The sequence below is a fragment of the Octopus sinensis genome, linkage group LG8 (assembly GCF_006345805.1).
Source record: "Octopus sinensis linkage group LG8, ASM634580v1, whole genome shotgun sequence".
In the NCBI taxonomy this organism is placed as follows: domain Eukaryota; kingdom Metazoa; phylum Mollusca; class Cephalopoda; order Octopoda; family Octopodidae; genus Octopus; species Octopus sinensis.
In genome coordinates this window covers 65608394-65632597 of record NC_043004.1, presented here as the reverse complement: position 1 = coordinate 65632597, position 24204 = coordinate 65608394, and positions in this window count along the sequence as shown.

Sequence of the window (24204 nt, the reverse complement as noted above, 5' to 3'; positions counted from 1 at the left end):
CCACATGGTTCCGGGTTCATTCCCACTGCGTGGCACCTTGTGCAAGTGTCTTCTATTATAGCCTCAGGCAGGTCAAAGCCTTGTGAGGGGATTTGGTAGACGGAAATTGAAAGAAGCCCGTCGTATATATGTATATAACATATGTGTATGTTTGTGTGTATGTTTGTGTGTCTGTGTTTCTCCCCCACCATCGCTTGACAACCGATGCTGGTGTGTTTACGTCCCCGTAAAAGAAACCGATAGAATAAGTACTAGGCTTACAAAGAATAAGTCCTGAGGCTGATTTGCTCGACTAAAGGCGGTACTCCAGCATTGCCGCAGTCAAATTACTGAAACAATTAAAAGAGTAAAAGAGTAAAGTACGGACGGTCATTTAGTAAAATTAAAGCATCTCTTTTAATCAAGACTGACAACAGATTTCGTTGCTGAACAGAATTCTCTGGAATGTTCCTTAATACTAAGGAAACAAATTGCAATTTGTTGGCAGCAACTATATACATATATGTGCGTGTGTTTATACGCATATATATATATATCTTATGCATATGAAGTACACATAAACACATACGCACGCACACATACACACACACATATATACACACAAATTCAATAGGGTATTTAAATATATATATACATATATATATACATATATATACATATACATATATATATATATATATTATATTATATTATATTATATTATATATATATATATACCCAAAAATAGATAGATAAATAGATAGATAGAAAGAGAGGGAGAGAAACATGTATGTGCTATATGCATGTGTATGTATATGTGGTGGGGCCTCTGAAAGTACCCGTGAAATAGCTCGTTTTAGACATCATGTCATAACCCAAATTACCATACACATACGCTTACTCAGACTCTCTTTCTCTCGCACATACACCGTATATATATATACATACACCTAAAATACACTCATACACTTATATACAAACCCATTTCCACAGTCATCCTCTTCCATGTATATCTATTTATATATAATTTGTTTTTGACATGAGGTGAGGAGTTCTGTCGAGATTAGTTTCTGTTTATCAGATAATATACATTCAAACCGGCCGTACTTCTAATTTGTGACTGTCTACCCTCTGCCTGTCTATTTATCTAACCAGCTCACTAATCGTATATATATATATATACCTTCTGTAAGTTTTACATGACAGCTTATTCTATTTCTACGCTTGAAGAAGAAGTCATGCAAATTTAGATACCAAGTCAAGATTAATTATATTATAAAGCAGATTCTAGTTTCAGTTTTGAGTTTCCTGATCTTTAAATCTCCTGTGTTCATCCTGAAACATGTCTTCCTATAATACCTTGCTTTAGAGATAGAGTAATAGTTGCGGCGGTAGACATTACCAAAGCAAACATTTCTGGAATACATATACTCAGCTCCGTTTTTGGCAGGCTGAATGCATACGAATCTTGTGATCTAATAAGAATACGTTCTAATTATTTGTGCTATTTATCAAAATGATATTAGAGACGCTCTCGCCACTTTGAAATTTCCCGACGAGAATGGATAATCTTCTGTCTTCATTAGTGTGTGTGCTCCAACTGTGATAAACCATTTTAACCTAATACATTTTATCTACAGTCTCTGAAAATAACAGTGTGCTCCAGAGGGAAAACTTATTTTAACTGGCGGGCGATTCTAATGCTGAGCTTGGACTGCTGCTGCGAGCAGGACCTTATCATTAGAAACACCGTTTTGAAGCAGAAATCACAATGGAACATATCATGCTACTTCTCTGGGTGTTGGCTTAGCTGGGTAGAGGTGCTTATCTTCCCATTGTAAACATAAGGACACAGGAAATATGTCCTTATGTTTAGCAATTAAACTGCTGGCAGCGTCTAATTCATGCGTAAGTAGAAGGAAGTGAGTGGTGAACACGTTATACATGTGAACACATTACGCAATTGAACACAATACACTAGTGAACAAATAACACAGGTGAACATATTACAGAAGTGAACGCATTAGCCAAATGAACACAAGTGCTAAGAGGTGCAAATTCTAAAAACGAAGCGTTATATGCACCAATCAAAAATAGCCTCCAATATAGATTAAACGTGATACATGAGGCCAATTACAAAGTTTAAGCTAGTAAATAAGAATGCTGACGGAGGATAATGTGAAAAAACGTTCGAGAAAGGAAGTCTTTCCGATCATAGGAAAAGTAACAAACAGAAGGCAGCATAAATGTAAGAAAATCTTCGTCTGATTCCTTTGGAATATTAGAAAACGTCAAGATTACGTTGAATAAGAGGATTCTAGATTGGCGTTGCTTCTTTAGATATGCTCCCATGTTCATTTTCGCAACACTCGCTCAAATATTGCTAGTTTTATGAACGAGCATACTCTCTTTACTATTTTATTTGCTTCAGTCATTTGACTGCGGCCATGCTGGAGTACCGCTTTTAGTCGAGCAAATCGACCCCAGGACTTATTCTTTGTAAGCCTAGTACTTATTCTATCGGTCTTTTTTGCCGAACTGCTAAGTTACGGGGACGTAAACACACCAGCATCGGTTGTCAAGCGATGGTGTAGTGGGGGGACAAACACATCACACAAAAACATATACACACACATACATATATATACATAAGTACGACGGGCTTCCTTCAATTTCCATCTACCAAATCCACTCACAAGGCTTTGGTCTGCCCGAGGCTATAGCACAAGACACTTGCTCAATTGCCACGCAGTGGGAATGAACACTAAACCATGTGGTTGGTAAAAAAGCTACTTACCACATAGCCACTCCTGCGCAACATCGCTATTTCTTAATATTCAAACAACTACAACTTCGTGAAGTGTCTATAGTTCAAATTGCAACTCTCACGGATAAAATAAAACGTAGGATATTGATCTATAAATAAAACGATCCACAGTCATTAAAATGGTCACATTACGAGGATTGTGAGATTAATTTAGTTAAACTGTTAATTAGCAATAATTACTTTTGCTCTGGATGAATTCACTAATATAGTACTCGTTAAATTAAAACGTGAAAGCGGGTGGCCTATTGGTTGGGGTGTTTGCATACACAATCGTTTGTTTGTGGTTTGGATTCTCTGAATGGACAGCACTTCGGTTTCTTGAACAAAACACTTCATTTCATGTTGGACAAGTCTCCTGAGCTGCATATGTGTTCCAAAAATAGGCATTCTGCTCTGGGAAAGTTTTATAATTTCAGTCATGGAAACCGAATTTCGCTCCGGCATTATGAATTCCAGAGCACGCGACATTGAGTTGTTTAAAAAAGTAACGATTTTTAAGCCTCTACAAGTGATATTACTAGTGACTTATTCACTTGTATAAAAATCCTTCGTGAATCGGATTTGGCATCAGTTCGATCATTTATTCAGAGGTGCCTGTTCTCAATGAGCAACGATTCGATTTTTGTATTTTCATACAAATGCGCACGCACATACAAGCATAATATACATACTCATACATACAATCATACACTCACACGCACAAATGCATGCATATATATATATATATATATATATATATATATATATATATATATATATATATATAATACAAACTGGGACAAGAACGCAAAACATCCGGACAGCTATGTAATACAAAAAGGGACAACTAACATCCAACGAAAACAAAACATCGCAACGAAAACAAGGACGGCTTGTTCAAATTTTTCGTTCCTAAGTCAAGTACCAGATTATCCTCGCAATTTCGGTTGATTATAAATATATATAGGGGGGAGAATTCACAAAAAAATACAAAAGACGAAGACAGGTGGTGTAGACAACAAACAGATGTATTAGTATAACGCTCGGGAAGTGAAAGTCTTTAACTTTTCGATCCTACGCTCTTCCACAGAAAGGAACACAGAAAGAAACAAGGAAAGAAAATAAAGAATGTGTAGTGGCTAATGCATATATATGAATAATATATATTAATGAATATGTGTGTCTACACACACGCCGATATACAGGTATATATTCTAATGCTTATTAATATTTAGGATTTGTAGGGCAACAACAAGCATAACATATAATTCCTAAAAGTCATTCATCACTCGAATTTAATCAATCTCTTCGAATCTTGAGCTTTTTACATACATTATTTTACTGTTTCAAGCGCACCGCCCACTGATCAACTTTGCTATCATTTTCACCTCATCAACCTATTCGCGCACGACTGAAAAACAAAAATGAAACGCCGCCATTTTGTAGATCATTCAATTACTTTTTTTTCCTGTAAATACGCTGCTTGTAGTCAGGCTAAAAATTGCTACAACTCATACTCCTTCTAACGAATAAAAACAAGTCACATATATTATGCTGCTTATTTCCTGATGCATACATAATTTCCATTTTCTCACTATTTTGCGTATTTCTTTAGGTTTCCTTTTCTCTTTCCTTTTCCGTATTTCATTTTCCCCCACGCTCTGTTTCTCATTATATAAAACGGAACTGTGTCGTGTAATATATAATGAAGGGATCGTGTAGGAAAGAAAATGAAGGTTACAAAAACAGGTCAATATCATTTAACACACGTAAAATTCAGCTGGGAAACAAACGTAAAATTCAGTTGGGAAACCAACATTTCTAGAATATTCTAAAGAATTTCTCTAATGCATTCTCCAGAAGGTGCCAGAATTTCGAAAAGACCCACCGTTTTCCTTCCTCCTACTGTCTCCCCTGCTCTAAAATTTTTACCCCCTTCTCATCTACATTTCACTTTTTACGCTTGCTTTTTCCATCCCTGTCTTTCATTTTGCGGTTCGTGTTTGCAACACAAATAGAAACTAAAGACTTGAAAAAAAGAAAAGGAAAAAGAAAAGCATTAAGAAATATAATAAAAACAAACCAAGCACCGACTCTATTATAACCAAACGAAATTCCTAAACTAATCTCATTTTTTTTTTTTTTGGTATTTGTAATATTCTTTACTGTTCCTGATCCTCTTCCTTTGCATTCCTCTCTTACACTGTACCTATTATAGTTTAAAACGTATTTCCTTTTATTTCCTTTAGTCCTTTCAATTTTATTTTCGGTCTTTTACGAGAGATGGCCGAATCTACTTATGTCCCTAAACTGGTCTGAGTTGAAATTATAATTATGTTACCTTAACTCTCCGTCCATTAAAGGTTTTACAGTTGAGTCTATAGAATTACGTGTAATATTACGGCAGGCACCTAATATGTGACAACTTTTGTGTTTCATTTCATTATGCCATTCCATAGAATTACATTCAATGGAAGGGCAGAAGGGAAATAACAAGATTGAGAAGGAACAGAATTAGAATAATAATAATAATAATAATAATAATAATAATAATAATAATAATAATAATAATAATAATAATAATTATTATTATTATTATTATTATATTATTATTATTATTATTATTATTATTATTATATTATTATTATTATTATTATTATTATTATTATGAAAAAGAGATTTACGGGCGGAGATTGAGAGAGACAAAGAAGGACAAAAATTTTATGTTAAGAAAGTAAAACTGCAGAGCGTGGGGGAAATGAAGGTGAAATGTCAAACAGAGAATAGGAGGGGGAGTGTGAGGAAACTTTTGTAACTATACATGTGTTTGTATGTCTATTAATCTACTCATACACACATGATTGTATGAATGCGTGGTAAGAAGCTTGCTTCCCAACCACATTGCTCCGGGTTCAGTTTCTATAGTCGCCTCGGTTCGACCAAAACCTTATAAGTGGATGTGGTAGACAGAAACTCTGTGTGAGTGTGAGTATATACATACATACATACATACATACATACATACATACATATATATATATATATATATATATATATATAAAATGGCGGTGCCCCACCATGGCCACAGCTCATAAGCTGAAACTAGAATCAATCAATCATATATATATATAATAGAAATATTAAAATTACTAAGTCTCCCTTGTTCGAAGGTTATATGGATACAGTTTGTGTATCAAATAGCTAACTTAAGGCGATGGCCTCATGGAGCTAATAAGCGGACAGCTTTATTCTTATTTTTATAAGAATGCCATATTAGTATGGCGATAACTATTATTATTATATATATATATATATATATGTGTGTGTGTGTATATATAACGTAAAGTATACTAGCCATCTCAATATGGCTAACCACTAAGTGTGGGTGTTACTGTAGCTTGTAGCCCCAGGAGAACATCGTCTACAGCTGGCTTTAGGCACACAGTAACACCCACCCTTAGTGGTTAGCCATATTGAGATGGCAAGTATACATCACATTGTCGTGCAGTTACTGTTTATATCGTTCAGAGATTTATTATTGCTTATATATATATATATATATATATATAGTAGAGGACAATCAGTAAGTTGTCATAATAGAACTCAGAGTTTCAAATGCCGCAGCTAAAAGCTTCGGGGCATTTTCTTCGGTAATTTTTGACGAGAGATGCTATGTAAAAATAAAAACGTTGAATAAAAGGGAAATTACTCTAATATGTATGAATAGTATAAAAGACATAAAATATTTAAAAAATAAGAAATACAAATAACTACATTCTCACAAATACAGGCAACTACATTGTCACAATAGAAAGACAGACAGACAGACAGACATACAGACAGAGAGACAGACAGAAGGACAGACAGAGAAGATAGATAGATAGATAGATAGATAGATAGATAGATGATAGATAGATAGATAGATAGATAGATAAATAGATAGATAGATAGATAGATATAGATAGATAGATAGATAGATAGATAGATAGATAGATAGATAGATAGATAGATAGATAGATAGATAGATAGATAGATAGATAGGGAGATAGATGGCTAAAAATATTGGGGCAAGTGTGAAGGGAGAACACCTACAAAAATCAGTATTACTTGAAACTGTAAGAATTTTTCGCTGAATTCTTGAAGCATGACCAGTAAACAAGAGTCACCTTAATCTGTTGGCTGTGGAATGCTGACACTTTCCACTATACCCACCTAACTAATCTGCGAGTCTTTAATAAATAATAACAATAGAAAAAAGAATACTAATAGTAATAACAATAATGATAATAATAGTAGTAGTAGTAGTAGTAGTAGTAGTAGTAATAGTGTGTATATTGGGCTTTGTATATTTGTACTCCAGTGTCACTTTGATGGCATGCGTTGTTCTCTCGTCCAATAATAGTAAGAATGATTACAATAATGCCCCCATATATATATATATATATATATGTGTGTGTGTGTGTGTGTGTGTGTGTGTGTGTGTGTGTGTGTATGTGCGTGTGTATGTATGAGTATGTATGTATATATATATATATATGTCTGTATGTATGTATTCTTACTAACAGCGTTTTGCCTTTCGTATGACACGTGAAAAAGTAATGGCGGAATGCCACTGCACGCTAAATCAACAAGATTCTATCAGTTAAGACATTTGAAAGAGTAATGTTTCCTCACATACGTACATCTCAAACGTACATCTCCACACTCCATCCTACCCTGACAAACATTCACACAAAAGTACATCTGCATATTTAAATACACGCACGGGTATGTCTTCTATTCCACCGAATGTAAAAATGGAAGTTGGCAACAAAATCAAACAAATATGATGTTAGTGAGATCATTCTTCGCTACAAATTTCAAGAAATGTTATTCTTGTGTCACATTCAATCCTCCCTCAACATTTTACTCAACCTACATTCAGTCAGCTCAGGGTGGGACACGGTATAACCATCCTAAACTTTCTTTGGGATAAATTTCAATGAATTGCCTGTGTTTTCAACCTACAAAAATACTGCTATTTACACTAAACACTTTTATAATATTCCTATATTCTACAATAAGCACAAGGCCAGCAATTTCGAAGGAAGAGATAAGTTGATTATAGTAACCTCACAGATCAACTGGTACATATTTGATCGACCCCGAAAGGATGAAAGGTGAAGTGGCATTTGAACTCAGAACGTAAAGACGGACGATATGCTGATAAGTATTTTGCCCGACGCGATAACGATTCCGCCAGATCACCGCTTTAATAATAATAATAATAATAATAATAATAATAATAATAATAATAATAATAATAATAATAATAATAATAACAATAATAATAAAAATAATAATAACAACAATAATAATAATAATAATAATAATAATAATAATAATAATAATAATAATAATAATAATAATGAATGAAAAGTAATGAATGTAATGTAATGAAAAGAAATATTACAAGTAACTGCAGAATATGTGGAGATGGACAAGAAACAATAAATCATATTACCTCTAGCTGCCCAGTCCTGGCTAAGAAGGAATATATTCACAGACATGACAGAGTTGGAACCTACATACATTGGAAGCTATGCCAACATTATGGAATAACAACAGAAAAAAGATGGTATAGGCACACACCAGAAAAGGTCACAGAAAACGAGAAAGCAACCATACTCTGGGATATGCCGATACACACAGATAGAGAAATTAAGGCCAACAGACCAGATATAGTTGTCAGAGATCATGAAGAAAAAAAATGCTTTCTAATTGATGTATCAATACCGGCAGATGACAACGTGTCTCTAAAAGAAATGGAGAAACTCTCAAAATACAAAGACCTGGAAATAGAGGTAACTAGAATGTGGAACCTGAAAACAGAAACAATTCCTATCATAGTAGGTGCATTAGGCATGATAAAAAATATTCAGACAAATACATAACAAAAACACCAGGACTTACAACACATATAACATACAGAAAATTGCACTACTAGGCACTGCACACATCCTACAGGGAACACTTTCCATACAATAACCATCAGAGCATCACAACAAATCACAGCACATACCCAAGGCACACAGAGCTGCGCTCGGTAGTGAAGTGAAAGCACGCTATAAAAATAAAACTACTGAATAATAATAATATAATAATAATAATAATAATAATAATATAATAATAATAATAATAATAATAATAATAATAATAATAATAAAAATAATAATATCTTTACAATGATATTTTGCAACACCCTAGTAGGATACCTCCTTGGCTAGTTACTGGGTTAACATTCCTGCTTCCAAAAAGTGAAGAAACAAATGAACCAAAAACTATAGACCCATAACCTGCTTAACAACTATGTATAAAACGCTAACATCTGTCCTGACGGAATATACCTATAGTTTTCAACAGACAGCAGCATATTCCCAAATGAACAGAAAGGATGTAAACATGGATTCTATGGTTATAAAGATCAACTACTCATCAATAAGATGATCTTAGAAGATTGTCACAAACGACACAAAAACTTATCAATAGCCTGGATAGACTATAAAAAGGCTTTTGATAGCCTACCACATAGCTGGATAAAGAAATGCCTGGAAATGTATAAAATAGCGCCTACTCTGCGAAACTTTTTGTCTGTAAGTATGAGATCATGGAGAACCACACTAACTTTAAACAGTGACAATGAATCTCTAAATGCTGGTGATGTAAAAATTCCATTTGGCATTTTCGAGGGTGACTCCTATCACCACTCCTCTTTTGTTTAGCCTTGATACCTCTCTCAAAATTGCTCAATGACGCGCAGTACGGATATAAAAATGTTTGATAAAAATATAAATCATCTCATTTACATGGATGATTTAAAGCTCTTTGCAAAAAATGACCAACAACTCAAGGGCTTACTAGCGATTGTTAAACAATTCAGTGATGACATCAGAATGCAATTTGGCCTCGATAAATGTGCAAAAGCTACCTTTATCGAAGGAAAAATGACAGAAACATCTAACGTTAACCTTGACCAGTAGAATGTCATAAAAGAATTAGACCCAGCGGAGAGCTACAAGTACCTAGGGGTAATTGAAGGGGACAGAATAAGGCATTCAGTGATGAAGGAAAGGATCAGGAGAGAATGTTATCGCAGAGTAAGTGCAATACTAAAGACAGAGCTGAATGCGAGAAACATGATCGAAGCGATCAATGATTTAGCCATACCAGTCGTGACTTACAGTTTCAATATCCTTAACTGGTCAGTTACTGAAATATGTAATCTTGACAGAAAAATACGAAAACTGTTGACAATGCATAGAATGCACCACCCTAAGTCAGATTTAGAACGACTTTATCTGCCAAGAAAAGAGGAAGGCCGTGGACTTTTACAACTGGCAATAACAAGGAAGATTGCTTAGACACCTACCTGAAAAACTCTACCAGACAGTGGCCATCATGGCTACTGATCTTAACTGATTGGAAGTGTTATCATGTACATTGTTATGTCTTGGTACAAAAGATGGTCTACAGCAAATATTCTGCTCAATACCACAGATTTGCTTGTCAGTTGTTTGACCATAACCAGTTGAGCATGCCCCTTAGTGGCTGATGATGTGTGCATCTCTGATCACAAACAGAAGTAGTGAGGGAGCAACATAGCCATGTGTTTAGAGGGATTATCTGGGGTTTGGATAATTCACCTTTGGAAACTTGATATGAGATCACCATGTCCCTCGCGTATGGTTGTGATGCATGTGTCTACTGTACCCTTATCAGACAGGTAGTCATGATGTGTATACTGGGATTCGTATATTTGTACCCCAGAGTCACTCTGATGGCATGCGCTGCTCTCTCACTCTATAATGATAATAATATTAATAATAATAATGATGATGATGATGATGATGATGATGATGATGATGATGATGATGATGATGATGATGATTGATGATGATTGATGATGATGATGATGATGATGATCAAATGCTGGCATTTCATTGGTTAAAATTCGAAGAATTAAACAACGTTATACTTACAAATTACAATTTTCTCAAAAAAGCCAAGTGAAAATGTTTTCTTTTGACACATTCTACCAGAATACAAAGTTTCAAATTGTTTATTAACTAGAAATTTTCGTCCATCAAAAGGTAAATATCCTGGTGCTATAAAAAATGCACATGCATGCACGTATGAGCATGCATGTATTGTATATGTATGCGTTTATGCATTTATAAAATTTTAAAATTTTTTAAAAATTGAGCAGATAGGTTGATATATTGCATGTTCGATTTTTAACCGTTGCCCTTGTACACTGTGACGTATTTTGTATGTATGTGTGTGTGTGTGCGTATCTATGTTTATGCGTGTGTGTGCGTGTGTGTGCGTGTGTGTGTATGTGTGAAATAGGACATATGTATGTAGAAGGGGTTAAGAATATATGAGTATATAATTTAAGATTATATGTATATTTATGAGTGTGTCTATATGATTGTGTGTACTTGCGTATATGTATATGGTTATATGTGCACAGTTGCACCTAAACGTTGTATCCATTCACAGTTAGACGGTGATGAGAGGAACAAACACATACCCACATATATATATATATATGTGTGTGTGTGTGCGTCTATACAAACATATACGTGTGTATATATACAACCTTCAACAAAGTAACAGTCATGTACACAACTTGGACGGACACATACCAGTACACGGACATACGTTCACATGCACATACACATGTACACACACACAGACGCCTCTGCCCATTCTCCTAGATACACACATACATACGTAGCACATAAGTACAAATATACATACATTAAATGGCTTACAAACACCTTCCACGATGCAATTGTTTCGTTCCAGCACTTGCACAGATCAAATCTCAGATCAAATCACTTGCTATGCAAGTACATCTCCCTATATATATATATATTTATATTTATATATTTTTATACATATATATACATATATATATATCATACATATATATATATATACATACATATATATATACATACATATATTTATAAATATATATATATATATATATATGTATGTATGTATGTATACATATATATATAAATATATATATATATATATATGTATACATATATATATATGTATACATATATATATATATATATATATATATATATATGATGGCCTTTTTTCAGTTTCCGTCTACCAAATCCTCTCAAAGGATTTTGCTCCGCCCGAGGCTATAGTAGAAGACATTTGCCGAAGTTACCACGGGGTGGGACTGAACCCGGAACCATGTGGCTGGGAAGCAAGCTTCTTACCACAGACCCACCCCTGCACCTGTATGTATTTTGTATTTGCTGATTCCTTTATAAATCTTCTCGTTGGTCTTATGTTGTATCCCGTCGTTATATCGTATATGTGTGTTCTTGCGTGCGCACCTGTGTGTGTGTTCGTGTGTGTGTGTAATTTAAAACTGAAATTTTTGGTATTTAAATTTTCATGCTTGCAATTGTGAAACAACTGGGAAGATACTTGATAGTGGAAAACAAATTGTTTGTTAGTCAGAAATATGAAACCTAAATAACATTTTAACATTATATATATGTATGTATATAATAATATACATACATATATATAAGGTTACAGTTAGTCAATTCAATATATTAGAATATTAGAATATTATATATTATATATTACTCTTTTACTCTTTTACTTGTTTCAGTCATTTGACTGCGGCCATGCTGGAGCACCGCCTTTAGTCGAGCAAATCGACCTCGGGACTTATTCTTTGTAAGCCCAGTACTTATTCTATCGGTCTCTTTTGCCGAACCGCTAAGTGACGGGGACGTAAACACACCAGCATCGGTTGTCAAGCAATGCAAGGGAGAAAAACAGACGCACAATTATACATATATATATATACATATATACGACAGGCTTCTTTCAGTTTCCGTCTACCAAATCCACTCACAAGGCATTGGTCGGCCCGGGGCTATAGCAGAAGACACTTGCCCAAGATGCCACGCAGTGGGACTGAACCCGGAACCATGTGGTTGGTTAGCAAGCTACTTACCACACAGCCACTCCTGCGCCTATTATATATTATTATTATATATTATTATGTATATACGTATATATATATAGGTGCGTGTGTATATACACTTATATGTATGTGTATATTATATATTATGTATATCTACTCATTCTTGTATGGGTGTATCTTCTCTGATATTCATATTTAGATTGTACTTTATAATCTCTGAAGAGACCTTGGGATATATTTGTAATTGTCTCATTTATTACCACATATTAACTTATCACACTTGGCTAATATGAGGATAATGAGATACTCATATCTACATGGCTGAAACAGCTGTAAGATATAGTTTATATTTATATTTAGATTCATTTATATTTATTTATGCATATTGTACTTATTGTATTATATTACTCATTGATGTGCACTGTTTTGTTCTGTACTATTATGTTTGACCGTGATGTTCATATGTAGTGTGTTAATAAATTATGTGAAGGGGTATTATCTGGCAGTTGATTATTGATTAAGGTGTATTTCTCTATTTTCTTATTTTGTATTATGAATTTGTGGCAAAACATTTTACCTTTGCCCATATAATACAATAAAGGAATTAATTGCATAGCAATTCTTAACATTTATCTATTAACTTTGTTGGGTGCTTTACTGGCAGTATATTGGATATCTGTTATCACATGGTGGGTTGCACTCACAACCCCTATCTCAATTTGTATATATATATATATATTTAAATAAGTGTGGCTGATATATGTATATCATCATTCAGCTTTATTTCAAGATTTGTTGCCAATAGAGAAAGAGTTGGTTTCTAACCTGCATCTAAGGCTCCTGTATTGCAATTTTAACATCAACAAGAGTGACTAATACTTCATCATAGGTGTTCTCTTTTTCACTGATTTATATTAACATCCACTAAGCAGCTAATATCCACAACTGTGCACAGTTTATCTTCATATCCCAAATCAGTATATCAGGTCTGTTATGCTTACATTTTATTGAGATCTTCACTGGTTCACTCCACCAGTATTCCTTTTTATTATGAATGGCTATGGCTTCTACCATGTTGTGGGTTCTTATTTCTGTGTGCTAGGGATTATCTTTCATTATAGAGTGCCTTAGCTACAACATTATGTCTCATCGGTATATAATACTGTGATAACATTTATGTGTGTGTGTGTGTGTGTGTGTGTGTGTGTGCGTGTGTGTGCGCGTGTATATATGTTTATATGTATATATATATGCATGTATGTATATATATACGTATGTATATTTGTATGTATGTGTGTGTGTATGTATGTATGTATGTATGTATGTATGTATGTGTGTGTGTGTGCATGTATATCTATATCATATATATTTATAAATAGATTGATAGATATATTACAAGTATGTATAAATCTTCTAACATGAAGTAATCGTATGCATATACATGCATATGTGTACATGTGTGTGTATATATATATGTGTGTGTGTGTGTATGTATATATATATAAACATACACACACACACACACATACATATTATATATAAACATATATACATACACACACATACATATTACCTATATATATATATATATAATATTATATATATATATATATATATATTATATATATATATATATATATCCTGATATATCTTTGAACATGCAATAAGGTTTCCTTGTTGGTCCTTTATATAATCGGGACATAGTAGCAACAGAATTTCGGTGCGTGGCGATAGTGACCTCATCCATCAGATACAAACAGCTACCATTATACGTTCAACGTAACACATTTCTTTGCTGTGTGAGCGAAACTATAGAATTTCATCTTAAATGAAACCAGCTAATATTACTACGTTACATTGGCATAAACTGACACATCGGCACAAGGTTGCTGTGTTGATTGGACCGAATAGAGTACATTATTTTACTGGTACTAATTTTATTATCTGCATAGAAAGACAGGGCGAGAATCTCCTCCACTGTAATTTGATTTTAGAACGAGCAGTTACCAAAGTGAATACTTAAAGGCATTTAGTTTCTTCTTTCACCATTTTCTTCCACTACACTAATCTTGATATCAAATTGAGATAATTCTTTCTTCGGGTAAGTTTGATAGTTGTTGACCTCTTACGAGAAATAGCTGTATGGAATGTGACACGAATAAACAATTATTTTTACCTTCTGAACCGAAGAATAACTAAGCACTAGAGAAGAATTTACTGATGGAATATATTAAGGAAAATAAACATATATGTATATATAAGTAATATTAGCATGGTATTCTTTTCTTTGCTTTTACTTTACGCCTTTATTTTCTGATAGCATATCTAAAATGTTTGGTCTATTCTAATATAATTGTATACAGGTATGACCTTATGGATAAAGTATATGTACAAATTCCGTAATTATACAGTGTTTCTAGGAAATGGTTCTACATACAAACAATAAGATGCAGGTTATTGGTTTTTGTATATCTCATCGAATTTTCCTATGATCAAAAGCGCGACAGCCGTGACTATCCCATAACATATTAATGTATACCTCTGACGGAATAACTGAAATTTTCTTTTTATTTCTTATCTTATAAAGACTTGCGAATGCGATTTCATGGAAATTTGCCGGCTATTTATAGCATACGAAGAACCCCAGATATCGCTGTCTATCAACTCTCTCTATCTCAGAGCACACGTTCGTATAAATACATATATATATATATAATATATATAATACGCGCGCACACACACACATACACATACATATATATATATATATATATAATATATATATTATATATATATATATATATATATATATATATATATATATATATATATAATTTAATATACACAGTAAAAAATCTGTACATATTAAATATTTACTGTCACTGAATGTAGTATTTTTGTTGGTCTTATCTTAGCAGAAAAGTAAGCTTCACATGCACACAGACAAACAGGTGAGTGTAGTGTGTGTGTGTATGTGTGTGTGTGTGTGTGTGTGTGTGTGTGTGTGTGTTGTGTGTGTGTGTGGTGTGTGTGTGTGTGTGCGTGTGTGTGTGGTGTGTGTGTGTGTGTATCGCCACCGAAATATGTGAACATGTTGAAAAAACACTCACTGGTATTGCGATAAACCCAGCTCAACAATAATCTGTCATCGCCGATAGAAGTGGCATTATATAGAAAAACAACCATCTATGCATCATATTTAATGAGCAGACATCGTTGTATAACAATAGTCCATTGTATAACAATAGGCCCATTTAGCGCAGAGTGTTTCCGATTTTCTATCTGCCGGATGCTTGAACGATTTTTGTCTCTCTCCGATATATATTACGTCTTAAAACACATCACAATATATAAGAGGTGCTATCTCAGAACTTACTAATCTTCCCTTACATTCTCCTCTGTTACCACGTGATGGTAATCAGATCTAGATTATAGCAAGTTATATGCATCAAATACTACGTCCCTTCGGCTTCCATTCTAGGGACCTCAAACATGCATCGTTCAAATTTAATGAACTTGAAACAAGTATGAGAAAAATGTTTGTAAGTTTCGATAAACCTTTTAGCAATTAAACAGGTTTGCTTAATTTGGGACATATTTTGGTTTATCATTTACTACACTTTCCAAAAGCTTTGTGGCTGAGTAGCCATTAAGGTTACATGTGTCTCATGTAGGTCACAGCATTTACAGGTGTCTAATGTAGGTTACTTAAGTCAATGCATATATAAGTGAATCGTGATTATATTTGCAATTATTTTGCTTTTAGCCTTTCTATGTGTGTATAAACTGTCAATTCTGACGAGACGAAAGGGATGTAGTGTTGTGTGCAATTATGGTTATTTGGACTGTATTCTAGTTTGTGAGCGTTAGGATGGGGTGCCATAACTGAAATGCTCAGGGCCCCAACATGTAGATCGCATACAGGCAGAAAGTAACCACCTATGCACATACTAACAATCTGTATATTCACGGTCGGTTTCACTGAACCTGAGAGTTAAGAGAGTCCATATAAACACAGGATTATATTTATTATATCCCTACATGACATATGGCTTCCTCAAATCGGACTCCCCAGCACGATGTGTACACACACAGACACACAAACAGACACACACACACGCGCGTGCGCGCTCTCACATATACTGAGAAAAAGGAGACAGTTAGAATTTCGGATAATCTCTTATTGGCCCTTTCGTTAGTTTATCGAATTCGTCAAGAGAAAACCATTTTGAATTTTATTTTGTCTTGAGTTTTACAAACGAACGAAAGCGCTAATAAAGAATTATGCTAGACTGCCTCCTTTTTTCAATATATATATATATATATATATATATATATATTGAAAAAAGGAGGCATTTATATATATGTGGCATTTATATATATATTGAAAAAAGGAGGCAGTCTAGCATAATTCTTTATTAGCGCTTTCGTTCGTTTGTAAAACTCAAGACAAAATAAAATTCAAAATGGTTTTCTCTTGACGAATTCGATAAACTAACGAAAGGGCCAATAAGAGATTATCCGAAATTCTAACTGTCTCCTTTTTCTCAGTATATGTGAGAGCGCGCGCGTGTGTGTGTGTGTGTCTGTTTGTGTGTCTGTGTGTGTACACATCGTGCTGGGGAGTCCGATGATATAGATATATATAGATATGTTGAATCACTATATATATATATATATATATATATAGATATATATATATAGATATGTGAATCACTATATATATATATATATATATAATATATATATATATATATATATGTATTGTGGAGCGCAATGGTCCAGTGGTTAGGGCAGCGGACTCGCGGTCATAGCATCGCGGTTTCAATTCAGCTCCACGAGGGTCTGGCAAGGGATGGTGGCCAAGAGCTTGGTTGGGAAAAAAAACTCCCCATCAACCTTATTCTCCCGATCTTGCTCCTTCAGACTACCATTTGTTTCGTAGTTTACAGAATCATTTTGCAAGCCAAGAGAAGGTTGAAACTGACATTTCAGAGTTCTTCGCTTTGAGTTTTACATTGATGGGATTAAAAAGCTTGTAAATAAATGGAAGGAAGTCATAGATAATCAGGAAAAGTGCATTGATGATTAAATTTCAATTAAATATAACATTTGATCATTTGTTTTCTTTATTCAAAATTAGGACAAAACTTATAGGATGACCTTATATATATATATATATATATATTTATATATATATATATATATATATTATATACAGGGCATTATTACACATAAATGCCGCACGCTAGGAGGGACTCTTAAAGTCAAAACTACTAAAATAAACATATGTGAACAGTTCTGTATGCTACGGTGGATACGATGGTTGTTCGTCTGGTATGTTGATTTTGTTCATTCATTATAAATCTTCAATCACGCTGTCACTGATGAGTAAGGGACGCGACCACTTCGTTAATTACGAAATCACTGGTGATCTGCAGCTAAATTCTGTTTTTAAATTACTTCTTTCCAGACTTGCATTCGGTACGATATGTTTATTTTGGTAGTTTTGACTTTAAGAGTCCCTCCTTGCGTGTGGCATTTATGTGTAATAATGCCCTCTATATTATATAAATATATATATTCAAGTGGAAAAAATTACAGATTTTTTCTCTTATGAGGTCTTTCACGCTAACTACTTGATAATTTCTTATGAAGATTTTATCGTATTTTTAAATTATATATATATATATATATATATATATATATATAATATATATATAATATATTCTTTTTAATTTTATCCTTTTACTTTCCTCTCGGCCATTTGACTGCAGCCATACAGAAGCACCGCCTTGAAGGATTATAGTCGAACAAATTGACTCCACGACTAATTTTTTTAAAGCCTACTACTTATCTTGTCAATTCTTTTGCTGAACCGCTAGCTTACGGGTGTGTACACACACTCACAACGTATCAAGCGGTGATGAAGAAGATAAATACAGATACAAAGACACACTTAGATATATACATACATATATATATGTATATATATATAACAACAATTGAGGAACGGCTATAATAGGCCGTTCGACCCACTAGAAATAGCAGCAAGGGCTCCAACCGCAAATAGTAGTAATTCCGATATATATATATACGACGGGGTTCTTTCAGTTTCCTTCTACCAAATCCACTCACAAGGCCTTGGTCAGTCCGAGACTAAAGCAGAAGACACTTGCCCATGTTGTCACGCAGTGGAAGTGAACCCGGGACCAAGTTTCTTACCAAACAGCCACGCAATATATGTACTATAGCATGCGAAAATTTTCTGAAATATAAATTCTGCAACATGCTTTCAACGTATCCCACTAACCCACCATTAGTTCAAGCCTTAGGCACATTTACCGGGATGTGTTACTTCCCGCTGTTGTTTAAAACACTAAATATGTAATAACTTTCATACCCAACTTTAATGTTATATCACTGAAATGGCCTCTATGCTTACTTTTAGACAGCATCAGGTCTTTAGTAAATGCAGAACATTTATGTTTCTGAGTTTCAAAGTTCCCAGTTCAAATGGCATTAAGGTTGACGTTCTTTTTGTTGCATCAATCCTCTTGACTATCAACTTTCTTATTGTTTACAAGCTGAAAACTGTCAGTCCCACTCTCCTCTTTCTCCGTTTCTCTCTTTGTCTCTCTCTCGCTCCTTCCCCCTTTTCTTTTGCATGTCTCCCTCACCATCGTTGTATTTCTACCTCCGCCTCTCCCTCTCTTTCTCTTTAACCACAACAAAAACTTACACATACAAATAGACATAAACACGCACTAACCACACGCATATATATAGATATAGATATAATTTATGTATGCATATATATATATATATATGTATGTGTGTGTGTGTGAGTGTATATATATATATATATATATATGTGTGTGTGTGTGTGTGTGTGTGTAGTGTATATCATGTATATATAGTTATACATATATTTACATATGTGTGTGTGGAGGTGTACAAATCATTTTCTTATCTCTCTCACATTCTGAGCATCAACCTCAATTATCTTTTACACTTAACCTTTTGTCATCTTTCTGTCCCCTCTCATCTTTTGTCAGTGTTTCATCTTTATACCATCCTTGCTCGCCGTTCACCCCTCTTCCCAGTCTCAGTTTTTTCTTTATCTTCTCCAGCCTCATTTATCTATGTCAATGCATATCTCTTCTCTCAATTTCTTATTCTTCTTAATTTTTATCTTCCTCATTTTTCCTTCTCTTTGTCTGATTCTATCTATACCAATCTGGTTCAATTTCTCCGCTATTCGTAGTACATTACCCATTCATATGTGGGCCTATTATCTAAGCTACGTGACGACAGCTTCAGAGATATGATTAACTGCAATAAAGATTAGGGGAATTGTAGGAAAATCTTGACAGTTTCGTTCTCAAAGTCTGAAGTGAGATAATCTACTTTTTTACTTACGCTCCGTGAAGTTTATAATCGTGGATCTTTCATAATATTATATCTTGTTAGATAAACATTACAATACCAAGGCAAATGTATCAAACCGTAAACTAGCCGCCAGTTTTTCTGTCGAATATTTCTACTTTACAGCCATATCTCTATACATTCGTGATGGTTATCAGAAGTAGTTGTTTAGTCACGGGTCAGAGAAGAGCTTCATCAACAAACTAAAGAGAAACACCGTATGACCTAGAAATAGCAATATAAAGTACCCAGATAATACCATTGAGCATTTTAATAAATAATATATTGTCTGTTATATAAATGACGGCGATTTTCATGGCAAGAACACGTACATCATGGATATTCTTATGGAGCCCATCCAGAAGCTTCAGGAACAATAATATATCAGCAAGGACGCTCCAGATGTAACCACCCCGCCTTTCACTATATATTTGACTCTATATTATCAATTGGGAAACTATAGACTCTTAGCTGAATGCCACCTACTAACAGAGAATATTCCCAGTTAAGACATTGGTTCCAAGGTTTGGCACAAGGCCAGCAGGTTTGCAGGAGTTAAGTCGGTTAACCGACACGAGTAATAATTTGGTACTTATTTAATCAACACCAAACGGATGAAAGGCAAAGGATATCTCGGTGAAATTTGAACTAAGAAGGTAAAGAAGGACGAAATGCCGCTAAGCTTTTCGTTTCGCCGGCGAACTACTCTGCCAGGTTGCTACCTTATTCCCAATCGTCATATCAGCAGCAGGTTCTATGCAGGTCACACGATTTGATGAAACAGCAGGCAAAGAATAGGCATAAAATACAAACAGATGATTTGAGGGAAATTGGTGTATTTCTTCTAAAGCTCATATTAAACTGATCAACAAAGTTTTTAATAAAAAATGTTCAAATATATACTTGTTGGCAGAAAATTATGCTATATTTCATAGAGTAAAATTACCAACCATAGGCTTAGGAGTGGCTGTGTGGTAAGTAGCTTGTTTACCAACCTCATGGTTCCAAGTTCATTCCCACTGCGTTCACCTTTGGAAAGTGTCTTCTACTATAGCCTCAGGCCGACCAACGCCTTGTGAGCGGATTTGGTAGACGGAAGCCCGTCACACATATGCATGTATATATATATATATATATATATATACATTTATATGCATGTATATATGTATGTATGTGTATATATATGTGTATCTGTGTATATGTTTGTGTGCCTGTGTTTGTTCCCCCAGCATCGCTGGACAACTGATGCTGGTGTGTTTACGTCCTCGTAACTTAGCGCTTAGGCAAAAGAGACTGACAGAATAAGTACTAGGCTTACAAAGAATAAGTCCTGGAGTCAATTTGCTCAACTAAAGGCGGTGCTCCATCATGGCCACAGTCAAATGACTGAAACAAATAAAAGAGAGTAAAGAGTAGGCGTAACCAAATCATGTTGACATACTTTACATGTCCACATAGTTTGAATTTTATGTTATTGATGTTATTCGTGGCACTCCGTCGGTTACGACGACGAGGATTCCAGTTGATCCGATCAACTGAAAAGCCTGCTTGTGAAATTAACGTGCAAGTGGCTCAGCACTCCACCATACATATATATATATATATATAGTGATTGAAGTGGTGTACACTCTCACACACACACACACACACATACATACATACATACATACATACATACATACACACACACACACACACACCACACACACACACACACACACACACACACACACACACACATATATATATATATATATATATATGTATGTATATATATGTATGTATATATTGAAATAAAGGAGTCAGTCCGAATTTTGTATAATTCTTAGCACTTTCGTTCGTTTAGCAAATTCGTGAAGACAAAATCAAAATCAAAATGATTTTGTCTTGAATTCGATAAACCAACGAAAGCGCCAATAAAGGATTATCCTAACCACTGGGCCACTGATGTTAAACATACATTTTACACACCTATATATCGCATGAGGGTTTCCTCTGCACAGTTAACAAACGCTTTTGAAATATCCATGTCTGCAGTTGCGTTTCTTAAACTTACATAAAAAAAATGGAATACAATATTCAATTAGGATATATTTTTTATCGTTTTACATACACATGAAATCTGAATTTATGTGGTAAAGTAGGCTTATGCGTCTGAAAATGTTTTCGTGCTCAATAATTAAGATTTAATGTGCAAAGATTTATTTAGCTAAACATCAAAATTGCAACTACGACCAGTTACCTCTGAATCCGGATTTTCCCTCGTATCCCTTCACAATGTATGATACAAACATCGAAACAACAACCCAGTTTATTACTGTGTTTGAAATGAAACTGTCTTTCATTGCTACCCAAATGGCAGTGTGTTGGTGTTAAGCCTCTGATGTATATTCGAGTTCTTCAATAATATCGTCTTTTGTACCCATGTTTTGCAAGGAATTCTCTGGCTCGTTACTTTGGCAATGATAACGATTTCTGTTCTCTAAGGAGATGCTGTCTTGTTAATTTGCTCCACTGGTTCTTGAACAGTTTCTGAGCATACTTTAATTCTGAGGTCATTCTGACCTTCTGCAAAAAAGCATAAGGGCAGCGAGAAGAAAGAGGAAAAGAAAAAGAAGGAGAGGAGGAGGAGGAGAAGGAAAACGATAGCAAGATGCGGAGGAGGGCAAAGATAAGCAGGAGGAGGAGCAAGACGGGGAGGAGAGAAATGAAGACTAAGAAGAAGAAGAGGTAAAAGAAGAAGATAAAGAAGAAGAAGATAAAGAAGAAGAAGAAGAAGGGGAAGAAGGGGAAGAAGGGGAAGAAGAAGGAGAAGGAGAAGAAGAACAACAACAATGACGACGACGACGACGATGGGGGAGGGGGATAAGGTGGAGGCAAGGAGGGGAGGGGTGGAGGCGCGGAGGGGAGACGGGGTGGAAGGGGAGGATGGGGGAGAGGAGGAGGAGGAGGAGGAGGAAGTGGGAAGAGGGGAAGGAAGGTGGAGGAGATGTGGAGGAGAGGATGCGGAGGTGGAGTAAGAACTGCAACTGCAACGACGACGACGATCACGAATTCAACAGCTTTAAAGAAATAACAAAAATGACATAAAATCATTTGCTAGAGTCTTTAAAAGGCAAAATTGAAAGCCTGTCTGTGAGTAACAGGAATACTGGAAATATTACCAAAATCACCCGGAACCATGAGGTTGGGAAGCAACCGCATGGTTCCGGATTCCGTCCCATTGCGTGGCACCTTGAGCAAGTGTCTTCTGCTATAACCTCGGTCCCAACAAATCCCTGTTTGTAGATTTAGTAAACTAAAACCGAAAGCAACTCGTCGTATGTGTGTGTGTGCGTGCGTTTGTAGGTGTGGGTTTGTGGGTGTAGGTGTGGGTGTGAAGGTATATATATATATATATATATATATATATATATATATATAGCGGGCGGCTTTTAAGCTAGCTCTTCCTGGTTCTGTTGTACCTGTATTTCAAAGCCCAGTCGCACTCTGTCACGCTGAATCTCCCCGAGAACGACGTTAAGGGTACACGTGCCTGTGGAGTCCTCAACCACTTGCATATTCATTTCACGAGCAGGCTGTTTCATTGATCGGATCAACTGGAACCCTCGTTGCCACAGTCGATGAAGTACCATGGAAACATATATATATATATATATATATATACATATATATATATATATATATATGGGGGGCGTGTAACTGTAAATATAGTATGTGGCAGTTATTCGGTAGCCATAGTAAAACTCCGCCATCATCTCTTCAGTTATCAGGTAATCGAAAAAAAATATGATTTTTTTCGATGGCCCGATAACTGAAGAGATGGCGGCGTAGGTTTCTGCACCAACATCCGAAACTCGGAGTTTTATCATGGCTACCGAATAATTTTCACGTATTATATTTACAGATAAATTCCTCTATTTATATAATATCGAGGTCTCTTTTATTCTATTGTTGTCTTACCATTTCTATCAATATG